Below are 13,123 nucleotides of genomic sequence, written 5' to 3'. Positions count from 1 at the left end.
GTAAGAATCGAAATAATATTTTTCTATGATGGTTTGTTGTCGAATAACCCACAGTAAGTTGTATAGATGTTTCGCACTCGTGATTTGATTCCTACGCATCTACATTCCTTACTGTGGGTTATTCGACAACAAACCATGATAGAAAATAACTATTTCTTAAGTATGTTTTGCAATACATAAAAAATAGTGCGAATGGCGGAAATTATCATTAATATCAGGAATCACGAATCTCATTTCGTGTAACTGAATTAATTTTATGCTTTCTTAGACACTTTCATGTACATGTATCGCCCTTTGTAACAAATAACTCGTCTGGTGCTAAATCCATCATACATTACTTATCACTGCACAAATGTTGATAACGTATGCGTCATTTATCAGACGCAACGGAGATGCGTAGCACAATTTCCATGACGACATTGAAGTTTGCACGTGTAAATAAACTTTGAAAAATCTATTTATTACAACGACTGTTTTTCTATATGGTGTTTATCGCGGAGGTCGGGTGATGCCGTGTACGTGTAACACAATTATTTACGTGACTTACTAAAAGAATTATTTTAAATGACTTGCTTTTATAATCAACAGGCGTGAATGTCATTGACAACGAGCGATATTCATTTCACATTTTAATGGAATATATATTTAAATAGCATAAATATGCAAGCGCCAGTTAATTTACAGCAAATGGTGGCAACCAAGTGAGGTGATTGCAATAAAAAGGTAAATGCGAGCAGCATAATACAAAAATACAGGTAGAAAATTCGTACTTTCATCTTAATTACAGCAAGTAAGAACATGGGTGTAATTCAATTGTTCAATGTATAATGCAAACGGCATGATTTTTTATGTCATTAGCAAAATAGATTGAAAAAGCTTATTGAAACAACCATCAAATAAAAAAAGTTGTGTTTGTTCACGTATTAAGCTGGTACTAACACATATTGTGTATCGAATAATGATGTTAAAAATACTGGATGCGTTGCTTCTCTTGATCTTTGAAATGTGACCTTGTATTGTGATGAGTTGCATGTGTGACTAGTCAATTCAAAATCCAGCAATATATATAGCAACGCTATAACTGAAAAAGAAATGGGCTAGCATTTTTATGGCCAAATTTAACTATGGACTTTTAAGTGTGACCTTGACCGTTAAGGTATAAAGACGGATGATACACACGGTCGGTCGGTCTTCAAGGTTTCATTTTTGTTATGTACTATTTGCACAGTTTCAGTGTTAACAAACTGTTTTATAAACTGGTTTTATGTATGAACTCTTAAGTTTGACATTGACTTGATATAAAAGGACATTATTTTAAGCGCGACTGTTTATCTAATTATGTATTATATTTGTGTCGAGTTATTCAAAACAAATTAATATATGGTACAAATTATGGCGGATACTTGACTAATTAAGAAGTTTTAAAAACGACGAAACAAACCACGCAGTGCGCACAAAACACACACACACACACACACATACACACATGTAGACACTTATTAATCACTAAGTACACACGTATAAATTACCTGCTTACGGTTCTAAACGTAAGGCTCTTGAATTATATTATTTGCTGTGCTGCTGAAAATGTTTCGATTTCAGAAATCGGTTTCGGTTTGTTTTTGCTTTTCCCATTATTTAAGCTTTCCCATGCTATTCCTTGTTCTTAAAGTATGTCGATACATGTAAATAGTGTAGATATTTATTCATAGTGAAATACCATAGATATTAAACTTGCGTTTGTATATTTAACAGAAATGATAATGCCAAAGAGTAATAATAGAACGTGTTATGACACGTATTATATTGCAAAGAATTGCGCAATATTGGACGCTTTTATGTTGCGCAGCGCTATAATGTTTTTAATTTGCTTTGGTTTGTTTTAAGTATTAATTGAAGACATCTGTCACACACCATGACATGCACATTTGAAACTTCAGTCATCTTGAAAATCTCAATGCTATGCCTAATCATATTACCTGCAGTTGTGCTTTAATACATTTTAATGATTTAAATCAAATGTTAACGCACTGTAATGCATTGTCAAATGCATTCAATTTGAAAGAACCCTTTATCAAGTAGAATACAATAGTGTTAATAATGAATCCGACACTAGTAAAACGCTCTTTTCTACGCATTCTAATGAATGAATGGCAATTGTTTTGCTCTTTTCAATTTTTAAAACAAAAATAGATTGCTCAGAGTGAAAATAACAATTTGTATGAGTCATCACAATGAATATGAAGTATATGATCACACTATATGCTTTTACTTAAAACCAATATGTCATTATAAATTGAAAGGCATATTTCGATGCTTATTTTCTTATTTCCGTTAGTATTTGTTAGTTTAAATATCATTAAGCATAGTATTAAGAACCAACTTACATCCCGATTGGACGATAACTATGTTATGTGGTAATACACATGTGTGTTCATGCTCATTACGGATTGAACATACACCACGGTCTGCGCTATTTTACTACATGGCTTTGATACGCGATCGCATGCGTAAACAAATCCATAAGGAATTACTAAAAATTATTGATTTTAATGTATAGGCTGTTTGTTTGGTAGGGTATCAATAAGAAGTAATGTGTGCAACGACTGATTTGAATACCATGTTTTTAAATGAGGTTACCTTTAAAACAATAAGAAATCCGTTCATGTCGTTGTTTGACATTTAGTGAAGTTTGAATGTACAAATTATAACATGACAATAGTATTAGTGCACAATTACACGAGCGAATAAATAGCAGTTTCTTATCCATTAAAAGAATGATCAAGTCCCGTTTGTATTGTATAATACGTAATAGTAAATTCCAATGGTAACGTTAGTGCTGGGGACAATTGGTTGTTTGACAGCTAATCTTCGAAACATTTGTCATCTAGCATGGCAAGAAGTCTTAATTTAAAATATGCCCAACACCTATGTTTGTCACGATGGGGAGTTGACATAAACAAGGCATGTGCAACTTTTTAATCACGGTTGTGTCGCAAGGTGGCGGTCCAATCAAACATACATGATTACCCCGATAACAGTCTGCCCTTGCAGCCAATGTTGTTTTAAGGGATCACTGATCACTTGGGAACATACATTACAGGTTAAACCCCCACAAGTCATGGAATCTGTTTGAGCAAGACATTCATCATCGGTGAGCTCCTTTTCACCATGCGCGTATGAATGGTTACCTGTAAGTGCCTTGAACCAGATGCTTATTGCAGAATGCAGAGCCGAGAGACGTTAACATTTTGATCGATGGGTAATGGGTCTGTAATATTATGTCGTCTGATAGTGTACATGAATATCTTTAAAATGTTATACTCTTATCTGTACTCATGTGCTGACCATAATACTTATGATACCGCTATCCTTGGGTGTGATTCTTACAAGAAATTCCGTAACAATCATGAGTGGACACTATAAATGGTAAAAGCTGGGTAAAGCATGTCAGTTGCTTTTACTATCTAATAATGAAATATAAAAGTTCTTGTTTTGTGTGTGTGTTCACATTTTTAAACATGTTATATCTCCATCTTCTCTTTGTTTAAATGTGTATGCTATGACCTATGCTCTAATTATCTTCTAGATTCTAGCCACATGATGAAACACTATGCAACAGACGATTGGTTTATAGAAGCACGTTTACACATAACTCTGGCAAGTACATACTATAAATACACCATGACATCCACAGTGGCTGCGTAGTATCAAGACGATAAATCATTTGACTTTTATGTGATGCACAAAACGCCTGATCAAAATATATACTATGTTTACATAATGAAGAGAAACTGTTCACATGCAAAACATGTTGTAAGTATATATCATAGATAGTATACTTATCATTTACAAAGATCTTCTATTTGCTTATGATATATTGCAGCCTATTTACAAACTCAAAACTCTGTGTCATATCGTGTAAGAAGGTTATTTGAAACTGAAATAAATCTGAGCTCTTAAAGTAGAAATGCATGCGTGACAAAAATTCATAGGCACAATACCAAATTCTACAACGACCAAAGACATAGAAGGGAATATATGTGTGCTATTATGCAACAAACCATGTGCAGAGCTTAATGTTTTGAAATTCCAAGAAATTGTTTTAACAGGCGTTGTTACAAATATTTCACAAACAAATAATTTATGATTAATGTAGCGCAGTTTAACCTTAGTTTTTAAGTTTATTCGACATGTATGTGATTTTTATTTGGCCTTCAATGTGCATTTCAAGTGTACTTTTTTCCTGCATTGTAGCCTGATGTGTTATTAATAAAATGTGTGTTAATTGTTTTGATGCGTTGACGTCACGGAAACAGAGGCGTGTATGATTTTCTCCGAAAAAGGTCGGAGTTCATATGCAACATAGTTCTTACAGTATGCAGTCGAATGATTATAATATCGTAGTAGAAATTAAATAACGTATGGCTATATGTTGGTTTGTTATCAGACAACTCGGGCTCTCGCCCTCGTTGATTGAACGAATCAGAACATAAATACTCAGATTTATTTAACAATCGCAAACGTGTATTGTATTCATCCAATTGCGCGGACATATCACAACATGTTCTCCACACATGTGCATACTTAGGGTGATGACTATAAGGTCTTTGTTTCATAAATGTGACAATTAACCTTATGCTAATGATGTAGCATATTATTTATTAGAATTGTGATAAACTATTTGCTTTTTGCAAGGATCAGATGACAGCACTGTTTGTTTTAAACTGAACATACCAAACAATAATTGAAATAATTAAATCAGAAACTTAACAAATAATGTTTGTTAAGTGGAAATAGTGCGAATACTATACACAACACTATATATTTAATAAAGCAGCACGAGGCGCATGGAAACAAACTAAACAGGAAACTGTATCGATATGCTTATGTAACTAATTAATAGGATGTATTTTACTAGATCTATGTTGCATGTAAGATACTTTAAAGAGAACGATTGTTTGAGCGTCATTGTCGATTGATCCAATGTATCAACTTTAAGTATCAAAGTGAAAAAAACTCAAACGTTCGCTTTTGATGTGTAAAAAGTGTAAATTACCAAATGGGAAATATGTTTTCTAAAAATGCTTTTTTTTCAACGAATCGTTATAGCGGTTTTTATTCATTATTTTCATGACTGTTGACACATTTAACCAACGCGTAGAAAATGCTTTCATATACAAAAGCATGCAATCTTTCGTAATATCTGCGTAAAGAATATTCTGAAGGTTATTTAAAGAACAACAAAAGATGTGTGTACGCCGGTCATATACAAAAGCAAGCAAGGCTACCATCCAATAATAATTATGGAAGAGAAACTGTACTCAACGGCCAAATATATATCATATAAACATAATATATTTGAAATCATCTTACAATCGGCCGCTTGCAATATTTGTTTCTGAAAACGTGTTTCCCTCGTATAATTGGTGATGTACACAATAATTTACGGTTGATCCTATAAGTGTTATTTACGATTACGATTGTATTATTGTGTCAGTAGTAGAACTATAAAAAAATCCGGTATGTTAAATGTTTGTTATTGTTGTTTGTGTGTGTGTGTGTGTGTGTTTTCAATTGTAAATTCTATTGAAGTATGTTGGAAAAAAATCATTGTGATAAGGAGTTAAGACTTTGTAAATTCAGTGTATAGTAGAATTACCGATAAATTACGAAAGACGTTATCATGCATTTTTGTTAAAATGCGCTTCAGAATTGTGCAGTATTTCTTAACCGATAAACTATTTTGCTGTTACGGTGTGATGCTACTTATTATTTGGCACATTTTGTTATAGTTTGTTTGACCACGACTTAATTTACAATATATGTACTAAAGCGTTTTGCATATTTCGTTACAGTTTTAGCCACCATGACTTACCCATACTCCACTGTCCAACGATGCCCAACACTTTACACATAAGTAAAATCCAACAACACAAAAAACACGAACACGTACTCCCATTGTATGGATACTTATACAATTAACATTCGATTGTAATGTAATGTATGTACATTATAATATTCAAGTGAACACGTTTGCTGAATAGATTGCATATCAGTGAACGTCCTTGCAAATACAGTAACAATCCAGGTTATGGCTTTTTTAAGATAAACAACGACGCGAATGGAGGTAATTTTCAAATTGCCAACGTTGAACCGATACACATTTACGCTTCATCGTTTCAACTGACTGAACTAGCAGAAGTATAGGACTCCAGCGTAGTTTATCGAGAATACTCTCCGCTGATAAGACGAATGATACTCGATATCGTTACGTTTTGATATAATATTCAATTATGTAAATCCAAAGTATGTAAACAGTATTTAATGGCTAACGCTGTAGGTGTTATGTTGTTTGTATTGTTCTACGAGTGTGCCTCATGTTGATAAATTTACCAAAGCAAACGTTTGTAACCATCTTTTTACACAAACACGTCGTCGGTGATGCAGCGATAGTATTGGAATTGTGATAGTGTCGTTGTCAACGGTGTATTATTTTAATAATGAGAGTAAATTTAAACCTTCAAATACGCATTTACTAAAACACTAGGTATAGGTCCATGTAAAAAAAAATACAATCAAATGAATAGTTTTCATAAATGCAAACATAAATAGTATTGGTTCCCGCATAAACATGTTCATATGAATTGATTGGAGTAATAGAACAATATAATTGCCGAATATTGTTTGTACACTAATTTACACCAAATGATTTACCAATTGAGTTATTTGTTACTATCTCCTATCGAGCGAATATATTTTACTGTTTTATATGGTTTTACATTGTGAGTTGATTGTGTATGCAGCTATGTATACATGCGTTTTATATCACCTGGCATAATGATCAAATAATTGTTTGAAATAATGATCGACAAGTATATGTTAATTGAATAATAAGAGCAATAATAATCAAGACGAGTATCTTCAATTATGCACGAAAACCTACTTTACCTTTACTGTTTTGAATAGACATATGTCAAATCAACTTCAATTTTATAACTGTTTTTATGTGTTGACATTTATTTTAAACATGTAAACTGAAACAATAAATTCACAAAATGAACTATAATGTATCGGTAAATTCCTGTAGAAATATAAATATTCATTGATGCGTTGTGAATGTAATTTATATAGAATGATTTATGTTTTGTGATTACCCTACATTGGTCAAAATTTCGTTATTAAACTTATTGATTAATTAATAGGAAAATAATGTTTTCTTTCTACTTTGAGCAATGGAATGCATAAAATTGAATCTTATTAAATCATTCCCTTTATCTATATAATCAAATATTTCAAACAATAAGATTATTTGTATATTGGTATTCAACAAGAGTAAATGAAACGAAAATGATGTGAAAAATAATGGTTGACCGTTCAAATGTGTATTTACACGTATGACTAAAGAGTGCGTTAAATAAAACAATTTGAATTTTTTATAAAATGCATGGATAAAATTATGTTCAACGTTCATAAAGGTTTGCTCTGTTTTGTATCACGTAGCAATAATTCAGTATCCAATGTCTGGTGTGATTTATAACGATTCAATGCGTTTATTTAGTCGTATCAGCATGAAACGAATATTTGCAATTGTTTGAATGTACAGCAGGTTGGGTAATGATAGAAACATGTAATATACTAAGAGCTAATATTGAGTTGTGTTAAACATAATAATATACGAAACTGTGTTGGCATGCTTGTTGTTGCGATACGTGAGCGTTGCATGCAATCTTTGGTTATATCTGCGTAAAGAAAAAAAAAACTGAAATTTATTTAAAGAACAACAAAAGATGTTTGTACGCCGTTGTTTCCATTCAGTTTGTGTACGATCAAATGATGCTATTAATTGGTCTAATGATGCAATTAGATTTGAACAGCGTTAATTGATAGAGGCACGTACGAAATGCCATGTGCACAGTAAACTGTATTCAAGCTGCTATTTAAGCAGTGGGGAATATACAGTTAACGACAGTAACGAAACGTTCAAATAGCAATTTCAGTCTGTTGAAATATAGACTAACACATGCGAATCGAGTTTAAATTTCGAAATGTTTTCCCAACGTGTAACATGTCTTTCCATATAAAATAGTTACATTTTAAGAATCGCCCACATCATAACAGTAATAAATAGCACTCAAACCAAAGGAAGATTGAATATAAAACACTAATTGTATACAAAGTTTTTTTATATTTTATTTCATAAACTTCAAGGTATTTAATACCAACTGATTGTTAAGGTTTATACTTAATATTAGTTAATGGCTATAAGAAAGGTAAATATTAAATAACTTATTACGTAAAAATATTTACAATGTTAGCAGTTGAATTATATCTACAATTGTTCATTGTATAACAGGATATTAGTATAACCCAGACTATACTATGCCGATGTCATTTCAATAAAGCATTAATTACGTGACTAATTATTCTCTATACACATATTATTTAATTATTTGTTTATTGCGTCCTTGTTTCAGAAGAAAAAATCATCACCACAAATGACAAATTGACGTAAGTTGTATGAAAGATCGGATGACATATCAAATGGCGTATGTTTGAAACAACTGTTCGTTCCAGCAACAACACCGATAAATAGCTTAGACACAACTTACCCATATCCCCCTGTTCAACGACGCCAAACACATCGAATGTATGTGTAGTCCCAAAACAAATGCCAAATTAATATGTTTTTCCATTTTATAGTAACCACACAAATATCCGTTTAAATCAAAATCAACAACATAAAGGAAGTTCAAGCCGTTTATTTCTTTCGAGCTTAAACATGTCAGTTTTTATTTAATGTAATTTTGTTTCTTATATAAAACTATATTTTTTAATTTTTTAAAGGGTCCACACGGTTCAAGTATTGTGTTCCATATTAAGAAAGCGGTATTTTGAAATTAAGTTTTAATTAATATGAGTGCCACTCATCGCCCGGTTCGGCACCGCCCTTTTTATAAGGTAATAATTGAATACCGTAAATCAAACACTTCTCTCTTAAAAAATATACACTTTCAATTAATATTTAATTCACTATTATCCAGCACACCATTACGAAGAGGCACTCGCATTAGTTGCAAATTCCTTTCTATAACAAAACGTTCATTCACTCACGATTTACAACCTTCAATCGAATCAACGCGTCAACCATTTGGCGAATCGGTTTACAGTATTCATAAATATTTACACTATATAAATGTCAAAGTGGTTTTCAGTCATATTCGATGTTATAGATAATGTTAAGTGGTACAAATATTCTTCCTGTTTACATTTCATATTTCTCGAGTTGTTCACAATATGTCTTCTTGTTGTAACGTAATATTTGTCGGATTGCTCTAAAATATTTTAGGGTTTAACAGTTCATATTTACCCCAGTGGTTAACTTTATTCGAAGTTGTAAACGTTTGAAATGTTATATCATATTGAGTAGTTCACAAACATTTACGCATTTTCAATTTCATATCAGATGGAGTAGTTCAAAATCATCTAAGATTTTTTAAGTTCATATTAGATGGATTGGTTCACAATCATCTAAGCTGATTCAAGTTCAAATCAGATGGGTTGGACAACACTAAACTTACCTGTGTAAAGTTCATATCAGATGGAGTGATTAACAATAATCTTAGCTGTTTTAAGTTCATATAAGATGGATTGGTCCACACTAAACTTAGCTGGTTTAAGTTCATATCAGATGGAGTGGTTAACACTAATCTTAGCTGTTTAAGTTCATATAAGATGGAGTGTTCCACACTAAACTTAGCTGTTTTAAGTTCATATCAGATAGATTGGTTCATAATCATCTTAGCTGTTTTAAGTTCATCTCAGATGGAGTGGTTAACAATAATCTTAGCTGTATTAAGTTCATATCAGATGGGATGATCCACACTAAACTCGGCTTTTTAATTTCAAATCAGAGAGATTCATAATATACGCAGCTATTAACAGTTCATATTTTGCGGGTTTTTTATACAATATTCTTAGTTGTATATATTATTTCTTCATATTAATATCATGTTTAGATAGTGTTAACATATTTCAGTGATCTTCTACAGAGAAAGTTTTGCAAATACATTAAACATAAGTTAGTAATATTTGTTATTATTTTACAAAACAGACAATAAATACGATACGGTTTGTCAGTCCGTAAATCTCTTATCAAATTTTAGATATATCAAAGATAACATAAATAATGATTAAAAACTACATCATCGATAGAAGCGACGCTTACATCATTTCAGCGGGTACAGTTCAGCACTGTCTGAAAATAGCAAAGCCTACAATCTCTGACTTCTACCGACTTTAAAAACCTCAACGTGTCTGAGAGTTATATTTGATATTACGATATAATAAACAGTATCTGTTTATTCTATGCCAATTAAGTTACTCTGTTTTATGTTAAAGTGGGACTTCTTGCGCATCGGAATCAAAACACCAAGTCGGAACACATAACCAAGTGAACATTTCACATACGCAGATTATTTTTGTTCAGTCCAATTGCAATTCTTTTTATTAATTTAAGTTGCAAGCAGCAAATAACGTTTATAATGTTATGCAAAGGCTAGACATACTATGTTTATTGACGTTTTTATGATATGATATTTATGTTAATAAAAACAAGCAACTAGATGATATCACAGTGTTAGTGTTTACGCCATAATAATGTGAAGTTAGAATCATCTCTTTGTATTTGATCTTTTGAAGTGTAAATAACATTGTATAACCATACTGAGTCTCATTTATCACATATAACCATATAAAGAAGATACGCCCATGAAATAGCAAAGCATATACAAATAATGTTTGAACCTTTGCTTAAGCAAACGTTGCGTATTTCTTAATTAGCAGTACTCACAAAACCGATGCGGTGTTTTTCTTTGCACTTCGCTTTTAAACTTTAATCAGTTAAAAATTTCTAATTACTATAATTTGTTAAATACCAGGACCATACCGGATTCGTTTCAAATTGCGATTAGCCTAGTCGTGTTATTAATAACAGCCTGTTTAACGAAAATCGTTAATGTTCTTCCAATTTTTTTAATATTAACATTTTAATGTATTTGAATGTTTCTTAAGAGATGTTAGATAATTGAGGAACATATTAGGTTTAAACGAACAAATACCTTAAGATTCGACATAGCTAAAGCATCTTAACACTCAACGACGTCCATCAAACACGTTTGTTCCATATTATATAAATGAACGAACGAAACAACAACACTAAAAGTAGCAATATTGAATTTAACTGCGTAAAATACATAAGTAACAAAGAGGACTTTATTCATTTGGTTGAAACTAATGACTGTATGCAATAAAAATAAAAATGTTATTTTCCAACTGTCTTATAACTTTAATAAACTTTAACTGCAAGACATAATAAGAGACATACCTTTACATGTATGCACATGCCTTTTACATGAATGTATTTTTTCGTGGCAAAGGGATGCATCAAATGAGTCCTTTCTTGTTTTAATAGACTAACTACAGAGCGAAGCATTTGTTAATCATCAATAATGTTCGTTTATCGTTTTAGAAAGCATGTTAAGTGTGATATATTTGGGCCATCGCTCTGTAACGCATTTACACTTGATTTATGTAATACACAACTATGTTGAATTGAATGTATTATGTTACAACAGTTTAAGATTTTAAATTCAAATACACATTTGAAGCAAACACAGTGGGTGTTGAAAAACTAAAACAGATTAGGAAGTAATTTGGTTAAATGAGGCGAACACATATTCAGCTAGCTTGATATATTATGAACTCATAAGTAATTCACACACTTTTATAAGAACAGTTATGAACGACAAACTCGCATTGAGTTTTAAACAAGCAATATTTGGTTGTAGGATTAGCTTCCCCTGTGAGTCTATGCATAAGAACTTGTGTCATATACGAGTAATCCCCCTTATATTGGCCATCATTATACTACAAGGAATCATGGACGTTCATTCACGTGGAATAATTATTTTAATGTATGCTACTTAAATATCATTTGATATATGAAGAACCATGGCGTGATTCCAACTTAATTGACAATTAGGATAAAACAGACAAAAATGCAGAACCATAGAAGACTTTGTCTGTAGATTTGAAGACTTAATTATAAATGTTTTGCCTTTATAGGTATACTGACTATACTCTATCCGTGTGGTTTGGGTGTGTGTCTCATATTTCAACGAAGATGCATGTTGACTTTCTAACATTTTAAATATTCGGATTCCAATGAAGATTTGAAAATCTAAGTTGTCGAATGATAATATTTACAATATTGGAAGCATCCTGCATGCGGTATATAACCATATATAACCATAAATGCAGTTCAGCACTTTTAAAGAAGTAGAACTTTAAACAGTATTTTTAATACTGTGTTTATAATCCATAGTTGTGATGTACAACTGCCTATATAGGACGCCGTTATGAGTATCAATTACTGCAATAAGAGTTAGCATATGATTTTTTTCTTTATATGTAACTTTTGAAAAAAAATACATACGGATGCTGATATTGGTTTCTGAATTTAACAGTGGAATACTAACGAAATTTCACACGAGTCTTGCGTTTTGTATCAAATATAAACGCAGAAATACAAGATAAAGCTCACATGGTTTAAAATGTATGTTAAAATTTGATTATACACACCTGTAAACGAGTAAATATATAAACTAATTAGGGCTTTGAAATTTATTGAAACCAAGAGTTTCAAACTTACAGAGCATCACAAAATGTTTAAATATGGAAAAGCATAGCAAATTGTTTAGCTTAAAACAATAAGAAAGCGAAGTTGCCTAATACGGTGTCGGATTAAGTTTAACTAAATGTAAACAATAGCATATTACGAGAAGCGTTCTCTTACACATTTTAGTTTAAGATACGCAATCGTATACCTATTTGCGATACAGTTTAGATTGACATGTAGTTGAACGACGTGCTCATATGTTAATTACTACATACCCTTTTATCTGTGAGTACACCTTCACAGGCAGAGATGTTTATCAACAGAAGTAACACAGTCATAATCCTTGAATTCACATTCATTTTGCATATTTTTCCTATAGATTCGCAAAAGAAAACTGCAATCGCTGTTAGCTCTCGTCAATACCAGTAATTTGTGCAATTATTC

This window comes from Dreissena polymorpha, chromosome 7 (genome assembly GCF_020536995.1).
Source record: "Dreissena polymorpha isolate Duluth1 chromosome 7, UMN_Dpol_1.0, whole genome shotgun sequence".
In the NCBI taxonomy this organism is placed as follows: domain Eukaryota; kingdom Metazoa; phylum Mollusca; class Bivalvia; order Myida; family Dreissenidae; genus Dreissena; species Dreissena polymorpha.
The sequence above is the reverse complement of the archived record's forward strand: the minus strand, read 5'-3'. Positions refer to the sequence as shown.